This window comes from Petaurus breviceps, unplaced genomic scaffold, assembly GCF_028583685.1.
Source record: "Petaurus breviceps papuanus isolate PSGF00001 unplaced genomic scaffold, PetGlider_PUasm1.0 90639, whole genome shotgun sequence".
Lineage (NCBI taxonomy): Eukaryota > Metazoa > Chordata > Mammalia > Diprotodontia > Petauridae > Petaurus > Petaurus breviceps.
The window spans coordinates 6,499,033-6,511,383 of record NW_027187296.1 but is presented as its reverse complement, the minus strand read 5'-3'; the positions used below and the strand labels follow the sequence as shown (position 1 = coordinate 6,511,383).

Below are 12,351 nucleotides of genomic sequence, written 5' to 3'. Positions count from 1 at the left end.
TGTGATTTTTTTGTTAGCATGGGAAACTTTGTCTATGACAAAGTCCTAGGGAATTATTTCATGCACATGGAGGTTGAGTGACTTGCTCAAAGTCTCACAGGTAGTGAATATCAGAAAAGAGATCTGAACACAGAATTCTGTTCTCCCTGTCATACTGCTCTAAAACTTAATATATCCTAAAATTTTGTAAGCAATCAGATTGGTTTTTCTCACCAGCCTATAGCATAAAGCTTTAAGGATACATATTTTCCTTTGATGAAACTTGTCTAAATATTTGCTGTTTCCCAGTTATGGGGTACCTCTTGCCCTATTATTTTTATTGACATGTTTTTCATATCACTTATTTAGTATTTTATTTTTCCCCAGTTAAATGTATAAGCTATTTTTTAAACATTTGTTTTTTTTAAAACTTTGTGTTACAAATTCTTTCCCTTCCTCCCTTCCATTCCCCTCCCCATTGAGAAAGCAAGTAATTCAATATAGGTTATGCATTTGTAGCCATGTAAAACATATCCATAATAGTCATGTTGTGAAAAAAAATCATAGACAAAAAAACCTAAAGAAAAATAAAGTTAAGAAAAGGCACTCTTCGGTCTGTATTCAGATACCATCAGTTCTTTGTTTGGGGATGTAGAGCATTTTTCATCATAAGTCCTTCAGAGTTGTCATGAATCATTGTAGTGCTGAGAATAGCTAAGTCATTCACAGATGATCATCTTACAGCATTGCTGTTACTTTGTACACAGTACATTTTACTTTGTTTCAGCTCATGCAAGTCTTTCCAGGTTTTTCTGAGGGCATCTTATTCATAATTTCTTTTAGTACAGTAGTACTCCCATCATAATCACATACCACAACCTGTTCAGCCATTCTGTAATAGATGGGTTTCCCCTCAACTTCTAATTCTTTATCCTCAGAAAAGAGCTGCTATAAATATGTTTGTACATATAGGTTCTTTTCCTTTTTGTTTTTTTTTTTTTTTCTCTTTTGGGATACAGACCTAGTAGTGGTAATGCTAGGTCAAAGGGTATGCCTAGTTTTATAGATCTTTGGGTTCCAAATTGAACCTCACAGTGATTGAATCACTTCACAACTCAGCCAACAATGCATTAAAGTTTCATTTTTCCCACATCCCCTCCAACATTTTTCATTTACCTTTTCTGTCATATTAGCTAGTCTAATAGGTATGAAGTAGTACTTCAGAATTGTTTTTATTTTCATTTCTCCACTCACTAGTGAGTCATAGTATATTTTCATATGGCTATATATAACTTTGATTACTTCATTTGAAAACTGAACATTTATAAATTGAGAAATGGCTCTTTTTTTTTTTATAAATTTGACTCAGTTCTCTATATGTTCGAGAAATGAGACCTTTCCCAGAGAAACTAGCTCCAAATTTTTTTCACAGTTACTATTGCTAACTTTATTTCCCTCCATCCTATCCTCCCCATTTATTCTATTCTCTCTCCTTTCACCCTGTCCCTCCTCAATCGTATTTTACTTCTGTCTAACCCTCCCCAAATCTGCCCTCCTTTCTGTCACACACACCCTTCTCTAATCCCTTCCTCTCCTACCTTCCTGTAGGGCAAGATAGATTTCTATATCCAATTGAATGTGTATGTTATTCCATCTTGAGTTAGTTCTGATAAGAGAAAGGCTCACTTACTCTTCCTCACCTCCCTGCTCTTCCCCTACACTGTAAAAACTTTTTTCTTGCCTCTTTTATGTGAGATAATTTACCGCATTCTACCTCTTCCTTTCTCTTTCTCCCAGTATATTCCTCTCTCACCCCTTAAATCTGTTTTTTAGACATCATTCCTTCATATTCAACTCATACCTGTACCCTCTGTCTATACATCCTCCTTCTAACTACCATAATAATGAGAAGGATCTTATGAGTTATAAATATCATTTTCCCATGTAGGAATGTAAACAGCTTAACCTTATTAAATCCCTTATGATTTCCTTTTCCTATTTACCTTTTTATGCTTCTCTTGAGTCTTATATTTGAAAGTCAGATTTTCCATTTAGCTCTGGTCTTTTCATCAAGAATTCTCAAAAGTTCTCTATCTCATTGAATGCCCATTTTTTCCCTTGAAGGATTATACTCAGTTTTGCTGGGTAGGTGATTCTTGGTTGTAATCTTAGTTCCTCTGGAGTATCATATTCAAAGCCCTCTGATCCCTCTAATGTATAAGTTAAGTCTTGTGTTATCTTTACTGTGGCTCCACCATCTTTGAATAGTTTCTTTCTGATAATTTTCAGTATTTTCTCTTTAACTGGAGAACTCCAGAATTGGGCTATTCTGGCAGTTTTCATTTTGGAATTTCTTTCAGGGTATGATCAGCGAATTGTTTCAATTTCTGTTTTTCCCTCTGGTTCTAGAATATCAGGGAAGTTTTCCTTGATAATTTTTTGAAAGATGATTTCTAGGCTCTTTTTTTGATCATGTTTTTGAGGAAGTCTAATAATTTTTAAATTATCTCTCCTGGATCTATTTTCCAGATCAGTTTATGTTTTCCAGTGAGATATTTCACAGTTTTCTATTTTTTTCATTCTTTTGGTTTTGTTTTATTGTTTCTTGATTCCTCATAAAGTCTTGAGCTTTCATTTGCTTCATTCTAATTTTTAAGGAGTTGTTTTCTTTAGTGAGCTTTTGGACCGTCTTTTCCATTTGGCTAGTTCTGTTTTTTAAGGCATTCTTTTCCTCGTTGGCTTTTTGGTCCTTTTTTTTTTTTTTTTACCTTTTAGTAGTGGTCCTAGTCTATTTTTAAGGTGTTATGTTCTGCTTACTTTTTTGTGTCTCCTTTACCAAACTGTTAACTTGTTTTTCATGTTTTTCTTGCATTACTCTCATTTCTCTTCTCGATTTTTCCTCTTATTTGATTTTAAAAATGCTTTTTGATCTCTTCCATGGTCTGAGACCAATTCATGTTTTTCTTGGAGGCTTTGGATGTAGGAGCTTTAACTTTATTGTCTTCTTCTGAGTTTGGGTTTGATTTTACTTGTCAACATAATAACTTTCACTAGAGTTCTTTTTAATTGTTTACTCATTTTCCCAGTTTATTAGTTGACTTTTAACACTTTCTTAAAGTAGAGCTCTGCTTCCAGTGTGAAAGGAACACTGTCCCAATCTTCAGCAGTTTTGTGCAGCTGTTTTCAGGGATACTTCTAGGGGCCTGTAAGTTTTTAGTACTTCCGAAGTGGTACGATCTAAGGAGAGGTGCTTACTACTCTCCTGCCTGTGCTGTGGTCTGTGAGTGATCACAAGCATTCTTTTCTGCCCTGGAGCTGTGAGGAGGGTCCCCTCCTTCACTGTGGCTGCAAGCTCTGGTATTCTAGTGCTCCTCCTCACCCAGAGACTGTTACCTAGGACTGCAACCTGGGTCTGAGTATGGGCAAAGCAACAGAGTCCTACCTCAGTGCTAACAAAAAGACCCAGTCATCTCCCTCTCACCAATTGTTTGATCCCACTGCTGTCTGTGGACTGAGAGCTCCAGAAGCAGCCATTGACAATTCAGGGGCTCCCAAGGCCTGCTCTTTGTTTGCTGGGGTTGTGCTGGTGTGACCTGTGCTGGACTGTGCTCCACTCTCATTCATGTGCAACAGACCTTTCCTGCTGCCTTTCTAAGTTGTCTTTGGCATCTATGGGCTGAGAGGTCTGGGAACCATCACTGCTGCCAGTGATTCAGTTGCCCTGAGGCTTGCTCTGGGTTTACTGGGGTTGGGTTTGATCCTTACGATCTTGACCTGTGCTGGACTGTGTTCTTCTCTCACCCTGGTGCAACAGACCTTTCCTGTTGACCTTCCAAGTCTTCTTAGGCTGGAAATTTGTTTCATCTATCTTTTTGTGGATTCTTCTGCTCTAGAATTTGTTCAGAATGCTTTTTAAAAGATATCTGAAGGGGTTTGGGGGAGAGCTCAGGTAAGTCCCTGCCTTTACTCCGCCATCTGGGTTCTGCCTCCCCACATCATTTTCACTTTTTAACATATTCCCTTCCTGAGTGAGTCTTCTGGTATGAATTATGTCAGGACCTCTTGGCTTGGAAGTCCTTGATATATGATGTAAAGTACAACATACCTAAAATGGTCATCTAGCTTTTGCTTGAAAACCTCCAGTGAAGGAAAATACACAAGTTTCTGAGGTGTAGTGGATTCTACTTCTTAGGTAGCTCTAAGTTTTAGGAGTTTTTTTCCCTTTTACTTTTTGCAAACCATTAATATCATTATGGGTATTTCCTCTACCATAACAGATGGCCACCCATATGTTTCTATCCCAAACATAAGTATGCTTCCACTGAGGGTTGAGCTCATATCTATGTTCTTTTATCAGTTAATCACAAAGGCTCACCCAAAGTTCTGAGAATCTAGGAGGAATTCATTCAATATCATGGGAATACCAATGCAGCATATGGGCCATCTGTTTTATCCCTCACTGTTACTATGGGACTACCCCATCTTAATTTTTTGTTTATGTCATTTTTGATGATCTTCCTTATATTGCTTCTCTTACATAATTGTTTGTGTAACGTAGCATCCTACTCCCCTTATTGCATGGTTCTCTATAACCTTTTGGGTAATCTTTGTTCCTTCCATTCATTAGAAACCTTGGTAGTGAACAATGGCACAAAGGCATACACATCACTGGAAGAATATTGTTCTTAAAAAAATAGGCCTTTTTTCAGGAAGAAGCTTGGAAGTCGTTAAAAAGAAAACTTGTTTCTCAAAGTTAACCCAATGTTCCTTGTCCTTTCTGCTTAATTCTGGGTCCAATTCATGGTCTATTTGCACTATCTAAGATAATTAATTTTGGATGAGTGCTATAGATGATCGTCATCCATCTAAATGGATGAGAGCTTTATCCACTTGTTTTTTTCCTATGTGGATAGTTAGATCAAACATATAAATAATTACAGGTCTCATTCAGGAGGTTCTGCAGTATTCTAGGTCTTAATACAAACAATAAAATGTCAGCTTTAAACAAGGGCATTTGGAGAGCTTCATCATCTCTTGGGAATTCTTCAAACTTGAAACTGGAGGCTTCCCTGTTTTATGCCTCACATAAATATGCCTCAAAAAGCCAAGTTATTTGTTAACCTTTCAAGAAATCCTGTATGATTTTTTTTTCCTTTGCATGGTAGGCACCTTTTTTGGAGGGAAGTATTTTTAAATAATTAAGACACTAATTGGGGATTTGTGGACTGTCTTCTAGTCAATTATGTAAGAGTAAAAATATGAACTTCTATTGACTATCATGTAATATCTAGCCTGTTCCTAATATATTCAAGGATGCCCTTGAGATATATATATATATGTAGATTATTCCTCTTAAAAATTTTATATAGATGGGCATATGGGCTGATAGTTAATAACATTCTATTACTGGTGATGGGGCTAGTAATGAGGTTATTTTTCCTCACACTTCTAGATCTTCTTCTTGAGATACCTTGAATTGATTCCTCAACTACCTTATCATTTCTAATATCAACTTCTATAATCTACTTAGCATAATGCTTTTCTCATCTTACTTTTTTTCAATGTTCTTTCCAGTTCCTCAAAGTACATCTAGGATTGTGATGTTAGAATCTAAATGTAAAAAAAAAAAAACCAACAACAAAAAAAACAACTTCAGAGGTCTTTTCTACTTTTTGTCTGTCTCCCTTCTGGCTTCATCCTTAGTTTTTTTTTGAGGATATCATGACATTGCTTTTAGTTGAGTTTCTCATCAAACTTTATTTAATTTTCCCCCTACACTGTCTTTTGTTGTGGGGCAATATTGCACATTTTCTGTAAGATTTTATAAACAAGCTTTATATTCTAAACTAGTTTTGTCATTAGCTGTAGCATCTTTCTTCTTGTTAAGCAGATCAAGCATTTGTTGAATAAGGTGAACTTTTGACTGTTTATTGTTGCAGTCAGTTCATATCAAATAAGTATATATGAAATGGAAATATTGATATCAGTGTCTTTTTCTCAACTCATTTTCATTTTTTTCACTTTAATAATTATGTTTGCGTGGATTTTAATTATGTACTATATCTTTTCCTCATTTTTATTTTTATAGCTTCTACCCATGTAATTAATAAATTCCTTCTTGTTTAAAATTCAATCAATTTCATTTTTTATGTGATAATTCCCTTATCTAGCATCTCGCAGTCCTTTTTTAAAAACATATTTATGTAGAGATGTGAGGCTTTTATGTAATTTAATAATTCTTTGTCTTCTTTCATGCCATACTTCTTTCCCAAAAGATTTTTTTTTGTTTTTGCCTTTGCCTCCTTTTGCATTGAAGACACCGAGCATCAAAGAATATGTTGATTGGATTCGGAGAGTCTTTTTCCATTTTTTAAAATTAAGTTTTATGTTTATTTTTAGTTTACATCATTCATTTCCACAAGATTTTGAGTTACAAATTTTCTCCCTATCTTTCCCCTACCCACCACTGCAAAACAGTGATCCCATTGTATACCCCCTCCCCCAGTCTGCTCTCTCCTATATCTTGCCCCATCCCCCCTCTGACTTTCCAGTAGGGCAAGATGGATCTCTATACCCAGTGTCTGTTTATCTTATTTCCCAGTTGCATGTAAAAAAAAAAAATATATATATATATATATATATACGTACACACACACGTACACATATATACATATATATATATATACACACACACACATATATATTTTAAACATTTAATTTTAAAACTTTGAATTCCAGATTCTTTCCCTTCCTCCCTCATCACCCATCCTTACTGGGAAGATAAGCATTTCAATATAGGTTGTGCACATGTAGCTACACAAAACAGTTCCATAGTGGATATATTGTGAAAGAATGACTATATTTCCCTCCATCCTATCCCACCCCCCACTTGTTCTATTCTCTACTTTGACCTTGTCCCTTTTCAAAAGTGTGTGCTTCTAACTTCCCTCCCCCTCCCCCAACCTGCCCTCCCCTCTATCATATCCCCTCTCATCACCTATTCCCTACTGTCCTATAGGGTGAGTTACCCTATTTAGTGTGTATGTCATTCCCTCCCTAAGCCAAATTCAATAAGAGTAAGTTTGACCCATTCTCTTTTGCCTTCCTGTTCTTCCCCTCCATTGTAACAGTTTTTCCTTACCTCTTCTATATGAGATAGTTTATCCCATTTGTCTCTCCTCATCTCCTCTCATTATATTCCTCTCTCACCTCTCAATTTCACCTTTTAAGTATCATCCCTTCCTATTCAATTGATCCTATACCCTCTGTCTATGTATATCTGTACACATATATATACACACATATGTATTCATACACCCATATACCCTCCTATATAGACATATATGTATGTATACATATACATATGTATACTCACACATTTATATCCCCTTCAACTATTCTCATACTGAGAAAAGTTTCGTAAGTTATGATTATTGTTTTTCCATGTAGGAATGTAAATAGTTCAACTGTGATAAGTTCTTTACGATTTCTTTTCCCTGCTTACCTTCTCATGCTTCTCTTGTTTCTTGTATCTGAATGTCAAATTTTCTATTCAACTCTTTTTTTCATCAAGAATGCTTGAAAGTCCTTTATTCCATTGAATGATCATATTTTCCCCTGAAACATTATACTCAGTTTTGCTGGATAGGTGATTCTTGGTTTTAATCCCAGTTCCTTTGACTTCTGGAATATCATATTCCAAGCCCTTCAATCCCTCAACGTAGAAGCTGCCAGATCCTGTGTTATCCTGATTGTGTTTCCACAATATTGAAATTGTTTCTTCTTGGCTGCTTGTAATATTTTCTTCTTGATCTGGGAACTCTGGAACCTGGCTATAATATTCCTAGGAATTTTCTTTTTGGTATCTTTTTCAAGAGGTGATTGGTGAATTCTTTCAACCACTATTTTGCCCTTTGGTCCTAAAACATCAGGTCAGTTTTCCTTGAGAATCTCTTGAAGGATGATTTATAGGTTATTTTTTTGATCATGGCTTTCATGTAGTCCAGTAATTTTTAAGTTCTCTATCCTGGATTTATTTTCCAGGTCAGTGGTTTTTCCAATGAGATATTCTACATTGCCTTCTATTTTTTTCATTTGCTTTGGATCTGTTTAATAGTATCTTGATTTCTCATAAAGTTATTGGCTTCCATTTGCTCCAATCTAATTCTGAAGCAATGATTCTCAGTGAGCTTTTGAGATTCTTTTTCCATCTGGCAAATTTGGCTTTTTAAGTCATTCTTCTTCTCATTGCCTTTTTGAGCCTCTTTTGCCATTTGGGTTAGTCTATTTTTTAAGGTGTTATTTTCTTCAGTAAGGTTGTTGACTCGCTTTTTATGATTTCCTTGCATCGTTCTCATTTCTCTTCCCAGTTTTTCCTCCACTTCTCTTATTTGGCTTTCAAAATCCTCCTTAAGCTCCTCTATGGCCTATAACAAGTTCATATTTTTCTTGGAAGCTTTTGGTGCAGGAGTTCTGACTTTGCTGTCTTCCTGCTGTTTCATGCTTTGATCCTTTTTGTCGCCAAAATAGAAGTCTAATGTTGGATTGCTCTGTTTGCTTTGCTTCCTTTGCTTGCTCATGTTGCCACTCAATTACTTGACTTCTGTGCCTTTTGCCACAATAGAACTCTCCTACAAGAAAGGGGAGCTTTATCCCAAATTGCTGGGGGTTTTTTGCAGCTGCTGGAGTTATTAGTTGACTGCTTTCTCTTAAGCCTCCACTGGTTCTGACACCTGGTCACGCACCCCAGGATCTCCACCCTAGACAGCAATCCATATCCAAGCAGGTTAAATCAAGGGCAATTACCCCTCAGGATGTCTTGGTTCCCCTACAATCTGCAGGCCAGGAGTTATGAAGCAGCCATGTGGTGGCAGCTGCCACACCTCAGCTGCTGTGCCTCAGCTGCTTCTCCCTCCAGGAATAGAGTCTGGACCTCACTCCCAGACCCCTGTTCCCACAAAGTCCACACTGACCTCTCACTTTGTCTTTGGCATTTATGGGTTGATAATTCTGGAAAACCCAATTTGGAGAGTCTTAATGAGTTCTTGGTAGAGGTTTTCTAGTACTCCACTTTATTCATTACTATAGATGTTGCAATTTTTCATAGTAATCCTTTTGCAAATAATTATCACAAGCACTTCAATAAGAGATGACCAAATGTCTCATGAAGTGATGTTTCTAGCCTAGATGGCCATAAATCCACTTCTGCCAATGGTTTTTATTTCTCTTTATGAGAAAAATCTCTGAACTGTCTTTCCATTTAGCTGTATCATCCCTTTGCACCTTCAGGCTTTGTTTATAGAGACATCAAAATTAATATAGCTCAGCTACTGGAGAAACTCACACTGAATGTATTACCAGCTAAGTTAATGTTTATGGACAGTTTAAAAGCTTAGTGATACTTAGTACTCTGTCCCCTTTTCTACCATTCCCTACTCTTTGCTGCACGAATGGAAAGAGGCCTCATGAGAATTTTTGTGCATTTCTTTCTTTATGTCATGTGTTACCATATCCAGCCTCTAAGTCATGAGTTTTTTTGTCCTTTGCCAGGGTTGTCTTTGGAAAGTAGACAGTCCTGATGAGATTATATTTTATTTGCATCAAGCCTAAAGTAGCTAAGTAATGCAAATAGACAGAGAATTGGACATGGAGTCAAGAAAACCTGAGTTAAAATGTGGCTTGAGACCCTTAGTAACTGTGTGACACTAGTCATGTCATTTAACCATAATCTGCCTTAATTACCCTATATGTAAAATTGGATAGTGACATATATCTCTTAGTGTTATTGTGAGGCTCAAATGACATATTTGTAAAATATCTTGTAAACCTTAAAGCACTATATAAACGATAGCTACTGCTGCTTCCTCTCTCCACCCTCCTTTAAAGTTTTCATCCATTTGCTCCTTGAAAATCTAAACAAATAAAAAAAGCTTTTACATGCTGGCCCTTCAGAATCTTGAAGGCAGGTGTCATGTCTCTCTGAGTCTTCTCTAGTGATTTTCCTAAAGGGCTGACCATGTGACCCTTGTGTTCAGGGAACTCCAGAGGATCAAGTACACACTTTTCTTTGGCATTTAAAGCTCTTCACAAGCTACCCTTATCTTACCTATCTAGTCATTACATATTACTCCTCTCTATTCCAGCCAAACTAGTCTTAGTATGCTATTTCTCCCTGAATGGCATAGAAGACATTTAGTAGCTCATCTGTTTTTGATTTTGCCTGGTCTTCAAGCCTGGAATACTCTCCCTTCTCACTTCTATCTCTTGGAATTCCTCTTCCTGTTGTGTTCCCCACCCACCCCCCAAGATTCAGCTCAGGTGCCACCTTCTACATGAAAGCTTTCCTGTCTCCTCACTCCATCTCATGTTACTTTATATTTGTTTTGTAGATTCCTATAAATGTATATGTTGTCTTCTGCTGGTAGAAGGCAAGCTCCCTGAGGTCTGGGACTGTTCTGCTTTTTTTCTTTGTTTCCTCAGTGCCCAGCACGGTGCCTGATATGTAGAAGACACTTAATAAATGTCCATTGATTCACCATCATGTTTCTTTGACTAAAGCACATATAGCATTAATGCTGGACTTTTTTAGTTCAGGTTGCCCTCTTTAATGCTCTCTAGCTTATTAATGTCCTTTAAAACATGATGCCCACAGCTGGGCCCTATACTTCAGATGTGATTGAAGGGCAGAGTATAGCAGGGCTATTTCTTCCTTCATCCTGGACATTATCCTTCTCAGTTTACTTCAAGGTTGCTTAATTTTCTTGGTTGCCATATCACACTGTTGACTTGTCGAGCTTACAATGCACTAAACCTCCTGAATCATTTTCTTAGGAGCTATTGTGTAACCATGCATCTTATCTTAGAATTCTGTTTCTCTCCCATTCATCCTCACTCAAAAATTCTTTGCTGTGTCTTCCTTTCCTTAGTTTTTGGAATTTCTGAAATAAGTTGTTGTCTTAATACACTATCCTTTTTATCTAGCCTGTGTCTTCTGAATAACTTATATACTTTCATACTCATTCCAGCCATGGATCCAATTCTATCAAGTCTCAGTGAAGCCTGTAAGGTAGAATTTACTTCTTCTTGCTGTTAGCATTTCTGGTCCTCCTTCCTTATTATTCAAACTTTATGCATTTGTGTGTTGACATCTGAAACTTTGTTGTTAGTTCTTTTCTTGGATATTATTTACTGTGAATGATTTAAATTTCCTCTCTTTTGCTATTCTTCCCATGTTGTAGCTGCTACTTTTCATTGTGTCTACCTTTTGGAGATAAATGTGGGAAGTCTTCCCCCTTTATATACCTTTTTCCCCCCAATTTAAACTACCCTTGCCTGCTTGATAAATACAACAAATGGAACTGGTTGTAGCTTAAGGCTTATAGCTTCATGACTCCTTGGGGTCAATGTACAGCAATTGGCCTATGTGTGGTGGCACACATTTCTTTATACTTTATTGTCAAACCTTATTTTGTGTTCTCTGTTAGTGTTCTGGTCAGACTACAGTAGAAGTATCCAGTAATTCACTCAGTAATTTCTGCTTGTAGCCTTACACCCCTTTGGATAAAAGAAGAATAAAGAATAGCTGCCTAAACTCTGTGTACTAAAATATTTATAGTTCATTTTTAAAGCACATACTATTATGGTCAAGGAACTGTGCAAGGTACTATGAGTACAAAGTCAAAAATGAATCAGATCTTGCTCTCAAGAAGCTTATATTCTACTGGGACTAACATGCCTGGTGCTATAGAGCTATATTACAGCCCAGGTTAGAGCATTTTGAGTTCAAGATAGTGTTATCTTTACTACAATGTTCTATTGATAGAATTTTCTTTATCCTTGACACAATTTAGTCAATGGTGCTTAGATGAATAAAAAGCGGCCCAAGACCATGTTTGCTGAGACTTAAATATTCAGTAATTCCACTCATATGAGAGATTGTTATATACCAAAATGTCAGTTTTAGCTTAAATTTGAAAATTCTTCTACCAACTGATTTCTATCAGTGCAGTGAAAGAGAATATTGATATGCTGACTGATAAGCTGTTGTAATGATGGAATTGACCAGAAAGTACCTAAGTCTTGGCCCTTTGATGGTGATTGTTTAGTGTCTATATCTGTATTTTCCTATCCCTGAGGAAAAGCTTAGACTAGTATGCCTGGAAGGATTATTCTTCTATATTTTGATTTCATTATGGGATTCTCTTTAGATTATTTTTAGATCACTCAAGGTTAGAGAGCAACACAGTCAAGATGGTGTCCATGAGGATGATGATGCATGGAATCATCCTTGAGGAAAGCTGTTTGTTATCTATTAATTTGCACAGTCTCCTGGAAATTTATCTTTTGTTGTTTCCCCCTCCCCTCCCCCCATCC

At 36.6% G+C, this 12,351-nt stretch overlaps 1 protein-coding gene across 3 annotated transcripts in view; it reads left to right on the top strand.

The window, feature by feature from the left end:
• Nucleotides 1-12,351, top strand: part of CCNA1 (cyclin A1) — a 43,409-nt gene that overhangs the window by 21,571 nt on the left and 9,487 nt on the right. The gene's annotated exons all lie outside the window — the stretch shown is intronic.